Below are 14,120 nucleotides of genomic sequence, written 5' to 3' on the forward strand. Positions count from 1 at the left end.
GACAAATGACAGACAAATGTTTATGTTTGAAAACCTTAACAGAAAATTATACTTTTGTCTATGCTTCTCTGTTTGTGAACACAGCGCAACAGAACAGGCGTATTTCTAGCAGTGACTTTATAACCTTCATCCTGGGGCTCTAAAAATGGCCATGAGCTTGGGAAGGAATCAATTCCACAAGTTTAAATGTTATTTAACTAGAAAGCCTACTTTGATCCTGATTCATGCAAACATCTCCACTGAAAGTAAAAGACCCGAAAGTAAACTAAATGCTCATATTCTGTGATTTTAAAAATTCCTTCCTAAAACAGACAAAATTCTTCTCTTCCCTGACTGCAAATAAATAGGGGCTGGCAAATACTAAATATAATATCAGCTTTCTAGTTGGAGGAAAGCCAGGAAGCCCTGGCAATACAGCATTTGTCTTCCTTAGACTTGGGGGGGTGGGGGGGGAGTCAAGGCTAAATGCTTCAAAATGAACTTTGTCCATTGGCTTGATTTTAACTTTAACTTGTGGGAAGAACTGATGTTCCTTTTCTTTAGGTGTGTAAACATAACCAAGCCATTTTGTTAGAATCCCTGATGATGTAAGTCATGTTACCAGGAAATATTCTCCGAAAGGACAGGGAAAAAAATCTGAGTTGTTAAAAATCATGAGATCCACCACACTTCTTCAGGTATTGCAATGGCCAAACCATCTTCAATAAATATTCAGAAAAATAAATGTATGTTGTCAGTTTGGCTCATGAGATTCACTCACTTAAGAGTATTGAAATGGCAAGTAGAAATGTTCTAAGCACAGTAATTTATTGCTTTTGATACTCCTTTTAAGAAACATTCCTGATTTTGCAGCTAAATTAAGAGTGAACTTTCTTTACAACAGATTATACATATGGGCATAACCCACTTTAACTCTTGTGACTTGCCGTCTCTCAACTATCCTAGTACTTAAAACTAATGACATCAGTCTAACTGAACCCAAACTGAGCAGATGGATTTAATCTGTCCTTCCACATAAACCTGGCACACGGTTCTTGCAAACAAGGTCACTATCTTGTTGTTAAATTTGGTGACATTTGAATCGAAGAGCTGATGATTGCCTCTCTGTACCAAATATTGATTTTCATATTTAGTTCTCAGTGCCACTCATCCCGTCAGATGTGACTCTTAGGTCATCCATTAATACTTGTGTTTTGGGCAGATTAGGAAAAATACAATACACTTTACCTTCAGGAGTTAATTCTACAGGACAGTCAGGGCTACTGCTTTCTCTGAATGTCTGTTTAACTCCATCTGTTTTGTGAGTTATGGCAACTAGTGTTACTAGCACTGGTACATGCTGCATACCCACGTCTCCCAGTGATTTCAGAGTCGCTTTGTACTTTTAAAGCTCTCGAGCAGATTTTTCTATCAGACCATGCTGAGTGTTAGAAGTATCTTTACTTTTGAGGGCAAAATGCTGTCAAAACTGCAGACTTCCCTTCCTAAACATAAACCATTGTTCCAGTAGAAACTTTTTAAAGCTAAAACACAGTTACTTTAAGAATGAAGGCATGGCAAAAGGATCCTCACTTCTGGTCACTGGCGCAACCATTATTCTTAGAATTACTTCCTACATCTGTCTTGGTGCTTCAGTGATGGCCTGTTTGTTTCCAAGATGTTAATGCATCCTCATTGAAAATCAAGTATATGGCTGAGTATTTCAGAGCATTCTTACAAATACTTCCAACAACAGACATTATTATCTCTGTATTTGTCTCTTTCCAGATTTCAAGATTATTCAGTTTCTATTTTAACCTACTTCAGTAGAATTCTTCCTCACCTTTACCATTGACTATGGTAAGGATATAACAATAGCACTGCTAAAAGACTAAATCAGAGATGGAATTGAGTTTATGAGAGTTATCACTAGCTACAGAGTTTTTTTAATTTGTTTCCAGCATGCATGCCTTGTGTGAGCATCATTAATCACTAGTACAATATATGACATTAAAAAATTCTCAAAAGAATATTAACTTGAAATATAATTTATTTTTACCATAGTCAATTTCAGTATAGATTTATAATCTTTGATGCTCACCATACATTAAGAAGTAAATATTTGTAAATATAAATCAATGTGCAGCAAATGATTTCAGATTTCTGTCTTAAAAAAAAATTCCTTGGATGCAAAAAAAAAAAACCCCATCACCATAGGTGAGTATAAGCTTGACATCATAGCTGTTTCCTCAGAAACAAGCAATAAGCTGGCACACGGTGCTCGTGGAACATGCTCAGTGCATAAATAAGGCAAATCTTTCCTCTTCTGTTCCAAAATCTAATTTATAGCTCCTGCTGTCAGCTACAGCAGCAAGAGCTGCCCAATTTACCTGATATGTAAAAGCACAGTCCAGGTAACTGGCAGTGATACACGCTGTAGTGCTAAAATGTTGATTATGGAAAGCAAAATAGCATGTCTTTTTCCAGTAGGAAGTTCAGCTTCCCTGCATAGCGACTTCTAAAAGAAATCTCAGCAAAGTCAGTTCCACTTGCTTAGCAGGGATTAATTAGCCATATAACAAATCACAGAAGCAAAATTTTATCTCTCAAAACTCATAAACGAAATGAAAACTTTTATTTCCATTCTTCTTATAAATTGTTACATTCTAAACCTTGTTTATAATCTCAGTGTTCCGACGGCACTTCAACTGAAAATAATTCTTCGACAAAAAAGTACAGAATCAAATCCTCAGACTTCACAGGCTTCCCAGGATTCCTTTTTTTTTTTTTTTTTAATATCAGTAACATCTGCTTTAACATGGAAAAGTTTTCTGATCTCTTCACTGCAGATCTGCTGGTTGGCATTTGTATATAACAAGTGTGTCTTGAATACACAGTGACTCATTCACAGACACCGACAGGCTAATGGAGTTTGTAACTGAATTTATTCAAGTCCATGCCCCATCTGATTGCTCTGAAGAATAAGACCTCTGTTGGAGGTGACTTGAATCACACTTGTTTTCCATTGCTAAACTGAGGTATATGTTACTGACAGTCCTTCACAAATAGTCCAAACTTGGACTTTAAACTTAATCCCATGTTTACATATGTATAAAATTCCTTGTTCTAGGCTCATGACTAATGGTGTTGCTGGATTGCACAGTTTTGCTGACTCTTTTAATAGTATCACCATACTTATAGATACTGAAAATAATAGTGAAATGGAAACTAAGAAAAAAATCATAAAAAGGATTTGTCTCGCTCACAAAAAAAATCCAGAAGTCCTTATTCTACAATAGCTGTTTTTTTTGTTTAACTCTTCCTTAGAGGTCTGAAGTACATAATTTCCAAATGCATGTTAAGTGTATAATTTTATAAACTGAAATGGAAATGTAAAGTGCAAATGAGAAGTGTTTGCATCTTTCTTCCTGTTCCCAGTAATCTAACCATGAAGGTTTCTTTCACATTCAGAGGCTATGGAAAACTTTCAAAGAAAAAAACTGTAAAGTTCAGAATTGTGTAACATCTGCAAAGGGTGAGTTACAAGTAGATAAAAAGCCTCAGTGTAATGACAATTCATCAGCTGTCTATGTACTTGCTTCATGGGGGGCCCCATTTTATAGTACAAGTTAATGCTATTGCTACTCACACAGAATATCAAGGTCACAGTGTGAGCAAGGGGAGACCACAAGCTGCCATCTTGAGTACCATTATCTTTTGTCTGACACTAAATTCCAAATTTCAAGAACTATAATTGCTCAGCTTTGCCCGTTGCTGGGCCAATGCTTAGGAGGTATCTGAATGAAATGCATGGTAAAAAAGGGGTTTAGATTTGTCACACTCATCCACAGAGCTCATCATAATTGTTTTGTTTTGCTGTATCGTGTCTTTTTATTCTACAGGCAACCAGGACAGATACTAGCTATCAGGAGAAAAACAATATTATTTTAGATTGAAAGCATATGAACATAAACACAGCTCATGTATCACAGGGAGGTACTAGCTAGAYGCAAACTACATTAAGAGGTCAAGAACTCTTCTAAGTCTTTGCATGCCCTTTTATCAGCAAGCAGAATCCAAAAAAAAAGGCCAAAAACATGCAAAGAATAAAAACACAGCTAGAAGAGGCAATCTGTGGTCAATGTTATTTTAAGAAAAAAAGTAATATTTTTCTAAATGTCCTTATTAAATACATACACGAAAATGTTTATGAGGATGTAGTTCCCCTCCAAAGAAATGTGGAAACAAAATAGCATCCTAAATAAGTAAGATGGGAATACGTATATTCATCACAAACATGTAGGCTAAATTTCTACCATACCCTTCCACTGAAATCACTTAAAATCGTATCTTTTGTTGTTATGGATGATCCAAAAAGAAACCTAGGGAATACTTCCTACTCAAGTGATCTCATTTTGTCTAAAATACTTAAAAGACTATTGGCACCATGAACAAATACAGACAATTTTTCCAGCCTTTATAGTAAGATATTCAGTTAGGAGGGGGAAACCTGACTGACTTCTGAATGTGAAAACAGTCCTGTTTCAGTGACAAGACAGAGGTACCCTCACTCCAAGTCTGCCAAGTAATCAYCACCAACTTCACCATCAACCATACATGAAGATGATGGTGTTCCTTAAACTGTACAGCTTGGATGCCAAACTACAAGCTGTTGAGCACAATGTAAACTAGGAAGTTACAAACTCCTTCAGACTAAAACGGTGTTCTTAACGAGTTAACAATTCGTGAAGCTAGCAGCTCAGCTGCAAATACAAAGTCATTTATACATAGCTCAAAATCCGTGTCTGATTCTGCAGCTGATTTTCCCTGTTCATTCCTTATCAAGTTGTAATGATTTTCTCTGTAATTACATTGTTCTGTTTTATTTCTAATGGCACCCATAATTTTATAAAACTATTTTCAGTTTCAATTTGTCATCAACAATAAAATCTCAAATTGCATACATTGACGAGCTGATCTTCAATATGCCAAAATGAAAGCAAAAGAAAATTAACCAGACTGACTAAAATAAAGATCATGGTTGATTAATGGAAAAGTCATAGCCTTCTGTCAATGGCTGTTGTGACAATCTGCAGTTAATTTAGGACTTGTCTATGTCATTTTGACTTAAGACAATTTAACCAATTCAATGAAGCCAACGAACACTTCCAGTTTTCAAATAACAGATCATTTGAGGTTTTTTTTTAATGAAGTCCTCAATAAGAATACACAGCTACTAAAACTAAATGACAGTTTTTTTGATCTTCTCCAAAGTTTTCCACTGAATAACAATTTTGCTAAATAACAAATAACCAAGTAACAATTATTGCCTGCATTAATAAAGGCAATATAAGGTATTTTAAAATTCAAAGATCTACTTCTTCACAGAAACAAGAATTTGTGTCCATTGTGTCCACCTGCTGCTGTACAGTTAACACTTCTCTATTTTCTCCTCAGTTACGTGTTGTATATTAGATAGTCTGAGCACCTCCTGCAGTAGGGACTAAAACTCAGGTTCCCTAAAAAATGCCGTAATTGCAAACTCTTGGTGCCTAACAGAGTCTCCCAACAGAGGTATTTCTCACCTCATCTCTGCTTCCACTTTAATTATTGCCTATTTCTTTAACATACTGCTTTTTGATACAAGAAAGATTAAGTAATTACAAATGCAAAATTTGAGCTGCAAGGTCTTTACTACAGCTCTAAATACTGAAACGTAAGAAGTCAAATCAGGATAGTCCTGAGAATTCTCAAAGTAAACTGCTGCCCTTTATGTGAGATGTACTTTGGATTTTGAGTATTTGGCAGGCTATTTGTCTTCTGGGTGGTCTTAACACATCTCAGCTCTTCTGGCATCTGAACGGACTTTTACTCTTTTCCAAAGCAGCTGGCCATATCCTCTCTTTTTTAAGAGTTTTGTTCAGCCACTAGGTCCTTTCAGTTTCACGCACAAACTCCAATGCAGAGAGACTTCTGATGATCTCTAAACCGAACAGTTTGTAATAAAACTGCATTATACAAAAGCTTCAGCAAATAAATTGCTAATGAAAGGACCTTAAAAATATCTCTAGAATGAGCTTGTTTAGAATCCTTTCATTTCTGACCCTATTTCTTAACTGTACTTCTGAGAAACTTTATATTTTGCTATGTACTTCCATCTTTCAAGCAAGACAGATATTAGGACATTAATCTTTTAAATCACGTCATGTGCCTACTGTAAGGTAAGAATTCATGTGCACACAATGTTTTGGCACAAGAATGTGTCCTGCAATGCACCTCACAGGCAAATTCAGAAGAGGAGTGAGGGGACACAGAGTGACGAAGTCTTGGCAAGTGTTGGCACTTACAAGTCTATCAACAAAATGGTTAAAGTAGACTTTTTAATGGGCAGATTTCAGCTTCTTTCAGAACAGAGTATGTGCCATTCAGGATAGAAAGATATGTGAGGTGATAGTTTCAGTACACTTGAATATTGCATGTCATCAGTGTCAGAGCAAAAATATAAAGAAAGCTAATATGTGGAAAAGCGGAAAGAACTCAGTCTTCCCAAGGAGTGAGACAAGGTGGGAGGGGAACCTGAAAAATTCCCAAAGAAAAAGCATTATATTAATATTACTAGAGTAATAAAAATAGTAATAGAAAACCTTGTCCTTCTAACAAACAGCATCAGAGTAAGTGTGTTTCATTATTTTCTGTTAAATCTAAATCCATATTAACACAATACTTAAAACACAGACTGGGAATATTGCAACTCTGAATCACAGAGCATGACCTCACAATGTACGTATCAGCCTAACTGCTATCCCTCTTCCTTATACTTTAATACATTGACTAGTAACACTTTGGAAAAGATTAATAGTCTAGTGAAACACTGAAGAATTTGAACAGAAAAAAGAAAAGAAAAAAAAAGAAGTTGTATTTCCTAGCAGGTTTATCATTTTGTCACTTATGCTGAAATCCATTAGTGGCTGCAAACAGCTAGCTTCTCCCAAATCTTAGTCACATTGATATACAGCCTGACATAATTCCATTACTTTTGACTGTCATGTTACTGTATTATGATACTGGATCATTAGGAACTTAATTCAGAATAGTTTGCTGCTATAAATGCATTTTTTTCCTTAAGCCATATCCGAATTTGACATTATTTATACCAAACACAAGCTGTTGCTAAAAGTTTATCTGTGGAAAGTCATCCATAGGCTAACATTAAACTTAAGTTGCAACTGATTTTGTTCATTTTCAGATCATATTTACAATTGAAATAGACTCTCTGCTATTTACAATCTAAAATTAAAAAAAAAAAAAGGAAATTGTTTGCAGGTCTTTCCTCTTTGCACGCTATTTCAATTTTTCTTGTTCCTCCAGGAGAGCTCCCACATGTCTGGATAAAGGTGAATTATGTCGTGTTTATTTGCTTTGTCCTTCTTTGACTGAACTGTCTGTCCTTTTTTGACTGAACAAGATAAATACCTATTATTTGTATCTTAAGATTCCAAGACAGAAACAGGTATTTTGTGCTACAGTGGTTACCTAACAAATGATTTGAAATACATCAATGCTTAATCAAGTACTGTGATGACTTGAATTATTCATATTACTAAAATAAATGCTTGGCAAATTAAAACTTGCCCTGTAAAGAATATATATATATATAAATATAATATGTATATAATATATACATATATAAAAGTTAAAGTTCATATGTTTGCAGAATTTGAACATGTGATTTTGAGTCTGATGAAAATGTCATTCATCTGGGAGTGTGTAAACCCCAAAAATGTGTAAGCCCGTTCAATTTATTTTCATCTGTTATCATCAATTCCATATTGCTGAAAGGTCGTGTCCTCAGAATATGCTCCACTGAAATAATGCTATCAGCCAAGTTTTAGTCTCAATCTTTCACTAAATCTGGATGATCAAGTTTAGTATCTCTAGTTCTCAATGTTTTTCTTCAGTATTCATGTTGACTTCCAATGCAACTTGACTTTAGCTATACTGAGGGATTCAAAGCTCTTAACAGATTTGGGCTTTCGGCTTCTCATCAACACAGTATGTTGTTATATACACCTAAAAAGCAACTCCTTGTGCAAAATTTGCTTTAATTTGCGCTCTTTTTTAATTCACCAATAGGGACTGCAAGTAGTCATGAAATGGATGGCGTGGTGATAATGCCCTTACACTAGAACCCTCATTCAACTGCAGCTCAGCAGTGGTGCTCCCCCAGACTGCAGACATGCTGACTGATGAAAGGCAGAGATTGTCCACAATCAGTGGCGATGTAACATGTGTTAGAAGTCTGAATCACAGACAGAAGAACTGTAGAATTCAGGAAAATGATTACAAAAACTAAGAAGGAAACAATTACATTTCTGGACTGTTTTGTTTTTATTTTCTTATGGGTCTATTTGGACTTGTGTTTTATCTTATATAACATAGAAAATCCAGTTCTGTAATTTCCCTCACGTTCCAGCAATCCCCCAGACCTTAGTTTTTGATTATTCACTTGTGTAAATTGTTCTGTTATTTGATGTTTTCTTTATTCTGTTGCACATTACTACTTTTCTTTAGCAGAGACCCAAGTCCTCTATGTGCATGAAGACCAGCATCCTTTTGCAGTATGTTACAAATAGACTGAGAAAGAGATATGAAGAGGAGTGAAAAAATCAATCTATATTCAAATAGCAAAACAACTTCCCAAGATCACATCACTAGCAGAGCTATTCAGAAACAGATGCTGGATATCAATGTCCTGAGTGTAGTAATAGGCCTAAAAAGCCTCACCTGAGGCCCTTATCCCACCCACCCCCTGCCCAATGGTCCTGAGCACCATTTAAGCTCAAGGTCCTCACCATCTCTGTAAGTGCTGTTGTAGTGAAGTGAACGCTGGTTTCTGTTGAGCTGAATTTTGACCCATTGATGGCTTTCCTAGCTCAATGTTGGAGCTGCCTTGTTCACTGTGGAGCTGCCTGGCAATGTCTGGTTTGTGTCTGATCCTGGTTACTATTGTTAAACTTGCTTCTGTCTCATATTTCTAGCTTTACATCTTTACTGTGAACTCCTGTGATCTGTACTTTTGGCTGACTCCAACTATCTCTCTGGGCCTGCCCTGTTGGCTGGGTTATTGTGGTTGATTCCCTGTCCCTTAGGGACAGTTGGTTCTTGCTGTACCCTGATGCTGGCTGGCTCTTTAGTGTTCTTATAAAGTGACCTATTAGACCATGCCACTACTTAATTCATACACCTTACTTTCCCATGCAAGTCTTTGGCTTTGTAGCATTACAGACTCTATTTTTTATTCAGCAGGTACTGCAGAAATGATTCATTTTTTTTCTTGGCATAAAATTGCATTCCCTGCTCTGACATATTTGCAGTTATCCCAGCGTGCCTCTATTCCAGCTTGCTGTTTGCTCTCTTTATGCAGCTGCATTTGGATTCTTACCAATCTGGCATCTCAGATTGTGAATAGCCCTGCCTCATTTATGCAGGCAATGTGTGGGTGTTTTATTCTGTGGGGTTTTATTTTGTTTTTGTTTTTTTTTTTTTAATCCAAGTTTATACTTGCCTCTTACAAGGGCCAAGAGAAGGAAAGCATATGGTTGCAGAAGAGTCATAGCGCTAAATTACACAAGAGGAAAATCAAGGAGGCCTCCTAGTGCGGGGAAGGCTTCTGATAAATATTGTGTATTGACTTGTCCAGAGAGTGCAAAGACCATAATGGGCATTATAATGTGCTCTTAATTTATCTCATATATAAAAAAAAATGTATATGTAAGAAAGTTATGTATGTTCTTCTGTTATTTATGCAGCATCAAAAGGAGTGCAGAACATATTCCTACTTGAACCAGATAACAGAATGGAAGACTAGATAGTCATAAAATCATTATAGAACTGGCTCTTTTTTCTTCCCTTTAGGCTTCCAAAGCTATTCAAGAAAAAAGATTATTCTGATGATTTGAGATAATGTGGGGAAACATGGGTTCAATTTATTATTATAGCACTTACAGGATAAATTGCTGGCATGCATTCATATCTTAAACTGATATGAAATGAAGGTTCAGCACCACTGTGTCCCCACTCCACTCAAGTCTCACTGAAATCTTGAACTCCACTTGGGTTTAGGGATTAAATTTCATTTAGCTAGTAATCTAGCACCTTGCTGAAGGTTCAGTGCTCCAAAGCTTCACCTTGAAGTGTGGATGGGTGATAAAAATATTAAACGTCTAACAAATAATGATCAAATTCTCAGAAAAATATGAAGAGAAGTATCATCTGGATTCACTTAAATTTGACTCATGAGGGCAATGTTTTAACATGCTATATGCCTGTGAAATTTGTTTTCTATTAATAGCTTCTATTTCTTTCTCTCAAAGCAGGGGACTATGAAATCTTGACAGCTGTTGAAAGTAGTTGTTTAACTCAATGTTAGATTCTTTTGTCTTATTTCTAGTGCAGCTAATCTGTGTAAGTATCCTAGCAACCTTTTTCCCCCCCCTCATTCAGTACTGTAAAGGTTAGGTAAGGATTCTAGAAAGATTGGCCTAAAATATAAAACAAACTGACAGAAGAACATTTCTTAAAGGCACAACTTGCTTCAGTAAAACTGACAATTCTAACGCTTCTTAAGAGAGAGGACAGGAAGCATATAAACAAGCCTGAAGTAACTTTTAACAGTTTGTAAAGCTATGAAATTTATGACTGAATAAGGTCATGAACTTCACAAAAGGCTACATCGGAAGTAGGAAACACTTTCTACAAAGACCTGGGAATGAGCACTTTACTACAGCATTAGATGAGAACGAAATTTGAAAGGGAGGGGAGGATGAACTGAAACACTGGCAAACAATAGTATGTTCTATGGTAACAAAATCACTTTTTGCAATCAAAATCACATGCTACTGAAGTATATGCTTTTGAGTTGACTGTTTAGAAATTCCGGTAAGATCTGCATCAATCATCCAGTACTTAAATAACTCTTATTGTTATTGTCAATAACTCTTGTCCCCATCTCTCCTGCTCGAGGTTTGGGTGCAGCTGTGCAGGCACCAGGAGTTATTACGCTGTTAGAATTCACCTCCCAGGCTGCCACTACATCTTGATATGCTTTACTTTGGACTGCAAGTAATACTAAAATTGCCCATTTCAATTAAATACTTGCTTCTGACCTGATGGAAGGCTCTAATACAAATTGGCTTATAATTAGCAGACTATATTTAGCCAATTATGAGATTTTTAACTGAGCAGTTAAGATCTACTAGATTTTTAATTGCATCCCCATGGAACTGAGGTTGAATAGTTTGTCTTGACAGCTGGAAGCTGTGTAACCATGTTAGATATGCAAATTATCTGGGCTTCTTGCTTTGTGGATTTTTTTGGATAATTTGAAGATCATCTTCACCTATAAAATGTGAGGTCACCACTGATGCAAATCCAGGAACTTCTTTTTTGCGAGTACTTATGATTTTATTTAAACACATTTTAATTTTTTCTTAAACATCACTTTATTCCTCTATCTCTAGAGGATACTTACTTTGATATAATATCAAGGGTGGTCACAACAGGCATGCAAATAAATTCATCAGTGTAATGGAACTTCCTTGAATATTATGAAATAAGACTGAGTCACTTRATGCTTAATGTACTTATTTTCACAGGCTTTAAATTAAAGCCTGAAAAATCTCCACATACTAAAGCGTTTTCATGGTCAAAACTTAGAAGCCTCTACAATCACTCACACTCAAAGTAGTTACTGATCAGTGCTTCAGAGTAAAGTTATCCTGAAGTTACGTGTTCTCAAACACATTTTATTCCATAAAGCTAAAACCAAATCCCCTACATTTTTTTGTTTTTTTTTTTTTGCTTAAAATCAACCACCAGGGGGAGCCTGCATTGCTTATGTGGTACAGATGTGTACAGGCACAACTAAGCAGTCGGGTTTGCTATGAGATACATACTAGGTGGTTATTAAATCTGCTTCCTATGTGGCTCTCTCCCGAGATCTCTTAAGTGGAAGGCCATGGAAAMATGATCAGAAACAGACTGAGAAACCTCGCGATCATGCTGCTCTTCCAAACATTCTCCAGACACTGGGGAAACGCCCAGTGTAATAGTTCTCGATCCTGCGGCCAGGACAAAGGCAATTCAACTGCCTTTATCCTTTCTCCCCTTTTGGAAAGGACCTATTTAATCTAGTGACACTGCTGATTGCTTATATAGAGTGAGCAAGGTTGTTAACAACTATTACCCTATAGATCAACTGAATTTCAAGACTACAAACCGTCATTTAAAGACTACCAAAAGCTATTTCTGATGCCTTTAGAAGAATCAAAACAAACCAAGAAACCTTTTTTTCTTTCCTGCTCCCTCTTTCCCCAAACCCCTCTCCTTAAATGAGTGTGCTTGCAATCACAATTTTTCTAAATGAGCACCAGGGGATGCAAGGTGTGTAAGACAAGGCATGTAAAAAGATAACTCCTTATTATCTTTAACATGGAGCCTCTCTTTATTCGTTATTTTGCACTTACCTGACAAGCGGTTCGCTGCAGTTCTACATATCTCCGACTGCTCTCACCTTCCTACCCCAGCAGCTCAGCGTTGCCTTCCCCGCCCCTCCCACGCGCCTTCTGGAACATTCCTGCTCCTTCGAGGCAGCGGCGCACGAGCCCCCCGCCCCGCCCCCCCCACTTCGCCCCTCCCACACGCTTCTGGAAGGTTCCAGCTTCTTCCAGACGCACCGCGCGTGCTCCCTGCCACGCCCCTTCTGGAAGGTTCCAGCAGCTGTCAGGGGTGGCAGCGGTTGCACTATTCCTGGTCAAGCTTGGCAGTGTGTGCTGGTGGCGGTTTTGGTGGAGGCCCCAGTGTTTTTGTCTTCCATTATGTTAAATGCAGTTGTGTCCCTGCTGTTTACCGCAGGATAATTTGCTATTGGGGGAAGCTGAGAGGTTTTTTTTGTTTCCTTTTTTTTTTTAAATATATTTAAATAAATTTTCCTTTTTTTTTTGTAGTGAAAACAAAGCCTCTTTCAAAAACAGTATTGTTTTTACATTATAAAAGCAAATCCTTATGCACATTTATCTTGTCTGATAAATACAACTTTTATGAGCTATAGTGGAGATGTAGTTTAATTCTTTCCCAGTTCATTTGAGAAAATGCAAGTATATAGTGTATGTACAACATACGTGCATTAAGAAGAAAGTGTGTGTGCACATTTGGATTTACTACATGTTCTTATGTGTGTTCCGCTGCAAAGAAGCAGTACTTTTTAAGCTTTGTATTTTAACAGATGATTTGCTTAGTACACCTTTTAAAATGCAAAAGGCAAAACAATCACAGCATGATTTCTGCTTCTTACCTGGCTTTTTTTTTTTTTTTTTTTTTTTTTCCCTTTCTTTAGTTCAGGAAGGGAGAATGCAGGGAGGAAGGGGACAGGCTGTTCTCACTGGTGGCCAGCGATAGGACGAGGGGTAATGGCCACAAGCTGAAACACAAGAAGTTCCGTCTCCAGGTGAGGAGCAACTTCTTTACTGTTAGGGTGACAGAGCAGTGGAACAGGCTGCCCAGGGAGGTTGTGGAGTCTCCTACTCTGGAGGTCTTCAAAACCCGCCTGGATGCCACCCTGTGCCACATGCTCTAGGTGTGCCTGCTTGAGCAGGAAGGTTGGACTAGATGATCTGTAGAGGTCCCTTCCAACCTTAAATATTCTGAAACTTCTGAAATTCTGAAACTTCTTTTTAGTGTTGCACATTCAACAGCATAAAGAATCAGTGAAGATACTTGTAAGGTGTTGATACAGCCATGATGCTGTTTCTGCAGAAGGATACAGCTTTAGGAGAACTGTGGCAGTGTCTTTTCCAATCTTGTTGCTATTCAGGCATTCCAGTATAGATGAACTATGGTGAATTTAAGCTGCTTTTTAAATGTACTTAACAAGCTTACTGCGGTAGTTATAAGCATCTGTGTTATTAAAAAGATACATATCATTCATATAAAGTTGTGGTTTTTTACTTTGCTCCATACATTAACCTTCTTAAATGGAATGAAATATTTGATCATTTGTCTCATGTACCGTATTTTTTGATTGCAGTGCTAAGGTTATATCAGTAGAATTGCATTAAAAGAAGAGTCAAATCATCTGGTCTGGC

The 14,120-nt window shown here is 37.0% G+C and overlaps 1 long non-coding RNA gene across 1 annotated transcript in view; it reads right to left on the minus strand.

The window, feature by feature from the left end:
* The window catches only part of LOC112953135, a 90,533-nt gene extending 77,978 nt beyond the window's left edge, over positions 1-12,555 (minus strand). The window contains exon 1 of the long non-coding RNA XR_003250525.1: positions 12,504-12,555. This is a non-coding gene — a long non-coding RNA (uncharacterized LOC112953135). The remainder of the gene's footprint in view (positions 1-12,503) is intronic.
* Positions 12,556-14,120: the final 1,565 nt, after the last annotated feature.

Source organism: Nothoprocta perdicaria, unplaced genomic scaffold (assembly GCF_003342845.1).
Source record: "Nothoprocta perdicaria isolate Ctin4 unplaced genomic scaffold, notPer1 scaffold_42, whole genome shotgun sequence".
Classification (NCBI taxonomy): Eukaryota; Metazoa; Chordata; class Aves; order Tinamiformes; family Tinamidae; genus Nothoprocta; species Nothoprocta perdicaria.